Genomic DNA, 5,521 nt, shown 5'->3' on the forward strand with positions numbered 1-5,521 from the left:
GTGAGTGGTTTCTAGGGGTTGCCCAGGTTAGGGTGGAGGTATATGGTCCTTGACTGTTCCGTCTCAAAGCAGCTTATAAGTGACGGAAGTGGGAAGTGAGTGCTACGGGGCGGTAGTCGTTTAGCTCAGTTACCTTAGCTTTCTTGGGAACAGGAACAATGGTGGCCCTCTTGAAGCATGTGGGAATAGCAGACTGGGATAGGGATTGATTGAATATGTCCGTAAACACACCAGCCAGCTGGTCTGCGCATGCTCTGAGGACGCGGCTAGGGATGTCGTCTGGGCCGGCAGCCTTGTCACGGGAAATTCTTACGTTTACCCACTGTATGGTAGCAGGGTGGAAGTCTTTTCGTGGTAGCAGGGTGGAGATAACCACTTGTGCATTGGGGAAAGTAGAAGAAGATTTTTCAATCACTCCCTTCAGCGCTGTGGCCGCCCTTTCCTGCTGTGTTCTCAGGTCGTTTGTGCCTGTGTGTAATATCATGTGGCTAGGTGAGCCTAGTTTGTCCTCAGACAGAAGGTCTAGGGCGTGCTGAGTGTTTGGACACCAGAGTTTAGACACACTGTGTTTGGGAAAATGATTTTTTTCTTGTATATATTTCCCATTTGAGTCCATAAGGAGTACAATCTGTGTCTTGTGTATGTCCTCAGTGGGTGTGTGGGGGTTGTCAGGAGGGGAATCAGGGTGGCTGACAGGGGGGTTGCTAGGAGGGGGTGGGATCCCCTGGGCTTGGGGTTCTTCATTTGTCTGTTCTGCTGTGGTGTCGAGACTTTGGTCAGGGTCTGGTGTGGACTGTTCTGCTGTGGTGTCGAGACTTTTGTCGGGAGCTGAGGTGGGCTGTTCTGCTGGCTTCTCTGTGGGGATGGTCACCTCTCTAGTGGGTTGTTCTCTGTCACATGCCATCCCCCTCAACCTCTCCTCCAGCAGTCTGATCCTCTCCTCCATCCCCCTCACCCTCTCCTCCAGTAGTCTGATCCTCTCCTCTAGTGCTCTGTTCTTCTCCTGTTCTTGCTTTTTATATTGTTGAAGTTGTCTCACCGCAGTCCAGAGTGCAGATATGTCTCTCTCCACCTCCAGCTCTCCGGGTCTGGTTAAGGGGGTGTTGTTGTGCTGGACTGTTGTCTGGGTCTGTGCTGACTGGATTGTAATCACCTGCTGTTCCACCTCTACCTGCCTTACCTCCAGCTGGGTGAATTTATCCTTCATTTCAATGAGGGAGAAGTACTCTGTGCTGGGAGGTTGACCTTCCACTTGGGGTTGCTCGTCTGTGGGGTTATTTAATGAAGAGGTCTGGTCTGACCCGCTCGGGGTGGGGGTATCTTTCTCAAGGGAGAGCTTCTCCTGCTGGGCTAATTCTTTGATTAGGTGAAAGTCCAGATGAAACTGTTTGGGGTTGGCCTGTACCATTACTGTTCCAGAATTATAGAGATTTATATTAGCTGACTCAGAGTTCTCCTTGTCTAGTATCCTGAGTTTCCATCCCTCGTTAACACCCCCTCTCTTAACAGAGGGGAAGTGTGCTAATATAGCATGCCAGGGGATGGTCTGGTTAATATAGCACTGTGCCATGCAAGGGGATGGTCTGGTTAATATAGCACTGTGCCATGCCAGGGGATGGTCTGGTTAATATAGCACTGTGCCATGCCAGGGGATGGTCTGGTTAATATGTGTATTTCTGTAGTTGTTTTAGTGATTCACGATAGTGAAGGCGTAGACTCAGGTTTTCCGGGTCTCTATGTTTTTGGTTGGAACAGGTTTCTCTAATTTATTTCTTTAGATTTTTGCATTCTTTATCAAAACCATTTGTCATTGGTTGTTCATTTTCTTCGGTTTTCTATTTGAGATTTTTAGATTTGATAGGAAAGCTGAGAGGTCAAATATACTGTTAAGATTTTCTATGGCAAGTTTACACCTTCACATATTGCAGTGGAACGTTTTACCCAGAAATTTGTCTAAAAGGGATTGGAATTTGCTGTTTGCCTAATTGTTTTTGGGTAGGTTTCCAAACTGCATTCCTTCCATCTATAGCATTTCTTAAATGTTACTCAGTTCCTTGGGCTTTGATGGCTCATGATTGAGTATTGCTCTGTTCAAGTAGACTGTGATTTTGCTGTGGTCTGATAGGGGTGTCAGGTGGGCTGACTGTGAACGCTCTGAGAGACTCTGGGTTGAGGTCAAGTGATAAAGTAGTCTACAGTGCTACTGGCCAAGAGATGAGCTATAGGTTGTAACCTACCATAGGAGTCCCTCGAAGCCTACCATTGGACATACATTACATCCCAGCGTGCGACAGAGCGCAGGAGTGCAGGATGTGTGACCCGTTTTTTGTTGGTTATGTTGTCATAGGTTGTGCCTAGGTGGGATATGGGGGGGGGATGCTGTCACCTACAGGTAGGTGTTTGTTCCCCTGTGGTGCTGAGGGGTGTCAGGTTTCTGTCCAGTTCTGGCATTTAGGTCGCCACAGACTAGTACTAGTCCCTGGGCCTGGAATGATTGAATTTCCCCCCTCCAGGATGGAGAAGCTGTTTCATTGAAGTATGGGGATTCTAGTGGGAAGGATATAGGTAGCACACAGGAGGAACATTTTTCTAGCCAAAATGTAAAATGTTCCTGTTTTGACTAATTTAATAGAGTGGGTTATGTCTGCTCTGTATCGAATTAGCATACCCCTGAGGTCTCTTCCCTGTTTCACACTGGTAGTTTTGTGGATGGGACTACCAGCTCTCTGTAACCTAGAGGGCAACCAGTGGGGTCAGTCTTCCTCTGTACATGTTTTCATACCTGGTCGTTTTTTGTGGATGGGACTACCAGCTCTCTGTAACTAGAGGGCAACCAGTGGGTCCGTCTCCTCTGTACCATGTTTTATACCTGGTAGTTTTGTGGATGGGACTACCAGCTCTTTGTAACCTGAGGGGCAACCAGTGGGTCCGTCTCCTCTGTACCATGTTTCATACCTGGTACTTTTGTGGATGGGATACCAGCTCTCTGTAACCTAGAGGGCAACCAGTGGGTCATCTCCTCTATACCACCCACCTGGTAGTGTGGTGGATGGGACTACCAGCTGTCTGTAACCTAGAGGGCAACCAGTGGGTCCATCTCCTCTATACCACCCACTGGTAGTGTGGTGGATGAGACTCACAGCTCTCTGTAACCTAGAGGGCAACCAGTGGGTCCGTCTCCCACTGGTCTGGTCTGACCCGCTCGGGTGGGGGTTTTCTTTCTCAAGGGAGAGCTTCTCCTGCTGGGCTAATTCTTTGATTAGGTGAAAGTCCAGATGAAACTGTTTGGGGTTGGCCTGTACCATTACTGTTCCAGAATTATAGAGATTTTATTAGCTGACTCAGAGTTCTCCTTGTCTAGTTCCTGGTTTCCATCCCTCGTTAACCCCCTCTCTTAACAGAGGGGAAGTGTGCTAATATAGCATGCAGGGGATGGTCTGGTTATATAGGCACTGTGCATGCAAGGGATGGTTCTGGTTAATATCGCACTGTGCCATGCCAGGGGATGTCTGGTTAATATAGCACTGTGCATGCAGGGGATGGTTCTGGTTAATATAGCACTGTGCCATGCCAGGGGATTGTCTGGTTAATATAGCACTGTGCATGCCAGGGCGGATGGTCTGGTTAATATAGCACAGTGCCATGCCAGGGGATGGTCTGGTTAATATAGCACGTGCCATGCCAGGGGATGGTCTGGTTAATATAGGCACTGTGCATGCCAGGGGATGGTCTGGTTAATATGCACTGTGCCATGCAGGGGATGGTTGGTTAATATAGCACTGTGCATGCCAGGGGATGGTTTGGTTAATATAGCACTGTGCCATGCCAGGGGATGGTCTGGTTAATATAGCACTGGTGCCATGCCAGGGGATGGTCTGGTTATATAGCACTGTGCCATGCCAGGGGATGGTCTGGTTAATATGCACTGTGCATGGCCAGGGGGATGGTCTGGTTAAATATAGCACTGGTGCCATGCCAGGGGATGGTCTGGTTAATATAGCACTGGTGCCATGCCAGGGGATGGTCTGGTTAATATAGCACTGTGCCATGCCAGGGGATGGTCTGGTTAATATAGCACAGTGCCATGCCAGGGGGATGGTCTTGGTTAATATAGACAGTGCCATGCAAGGGGATGGTCTTTTTAATATAGCAATTTGCCATGCCAGGGGATGGTCTGGTTAATATAGCACTGTGCCATGCAGGGGATGGTCTGGTTAATATAGCACTGTGCATTGCCAGGGGATGGTCTGGTTAATATAGGCATGTGCATGCAGGGATGGGTCTGGTTAATATAGCACTGTGCCATGCCAGGGGATGCTCGGTTAATATAGCACTGTGCCATGCCAGGGGATGGTCTGGTTAATATAGCACTGGTGCCATGCCAGGGGATGGTCTGGTTAATATAGCACTGTGCCATGCCAGGGGATGGTCTGGTTAATATAGCACTGTGCCATGCCAGGGGATGGTGCTGGTTAATATAGCACTGTGCCATGCAGGGGATGGTCTGGTTAATATAGCACTGTGCATGCCAGGGGATGGGGTCTGGTTAATATAGCACGTGGCCATGCCAGGGGATGGTCTGGTTAAATATAGCACTGGTGCATCCAGGGGGATGGTCTGGTTAATATAGCACAGTGCCATGCCAAGGGGATGGTCCTGGTTATATAGCACTGGTGCCCATGCAGGGGATGGTCTGGTTAATATAGCACTGTGCCATGCAGGGGATGGTCTGGTTAATTATAGCACTGGTGCCATGCCGGGGGATGGCTGGTTAATATAGCATGTGCAGCCAGGGATGGTCTGGTAATATGCACTGTGCCATGCAGGGATGGTTGGTTAATATAGCACTGTGCCATGCAGGGGATGGTCTGGTTATATAGCATGTCCATGCCAGGGGATGGTCTGGTTAATATAGCACAGTGCATGCCAGGGGATGGTCTGGTTAATATAGCACAGTGCCATGCAGGGGATGGTCTGGTTAATATAGCACAGTGCATGCCGGGATGGTCTGTTATTAGCACTGTGCATGCAGGGGATGGTCTGGTTAATAAAGCCGTGCCATGCCAGGAGATGGTCTGGAGGAAGATGAGGTTGCTGATGTTTCCATTTTTATAATAGTCAGCAAAAAGTGTCTCTAGATTTTCCATAAGGAGCTTTCATTTTGTTGATCTTTTCTTGCCTTATCATTCTTACATACAACACTGTACTATATTTTAATCACCTCTGAACAGCGGGAGGCAGCTTCTAAGGCCTCTCCATTTGGTTGGAGTAGACTGTGCAACTCTCCTGCCATTGTTGGGCTAAAGGGCTTTGACACTCTCACTTGACACGTCAGTGCTAACTGAAGTAGTATCAGCTTGGTAGCCTTAACTTAGCATCCAGTCCTTATAAAGTAATGTCATGTTATTTTTCTTCTTGGCTTTTGGAAATAAAATATAGCTTCAGACTAAACATTATTCACTCAGTTCCAGGTTGGATGGTGTTTCAGGTCTCTGTTGTTTTCCAGAACATTTGCCTGTTA

Source organism: Salvelinus sp. IW2-2015, unplaced genomic scaffold (assembly GCF_002910315.2).
Source record: "Salvelinus sp. IW2-2015 unplaced genomic scaffold, ASM291031v2 Un_scaffold2021, whole genome shotgun sequence".
In the NCBI taxonomy this organism is placed as follows: domain Eukaryota; kingdom Metazoa; phylum Chordata; class Actinopteri; order Salmoniformes; family Salmonidae; genus Salvelinus; species Salvelinus sp. IW2-2015.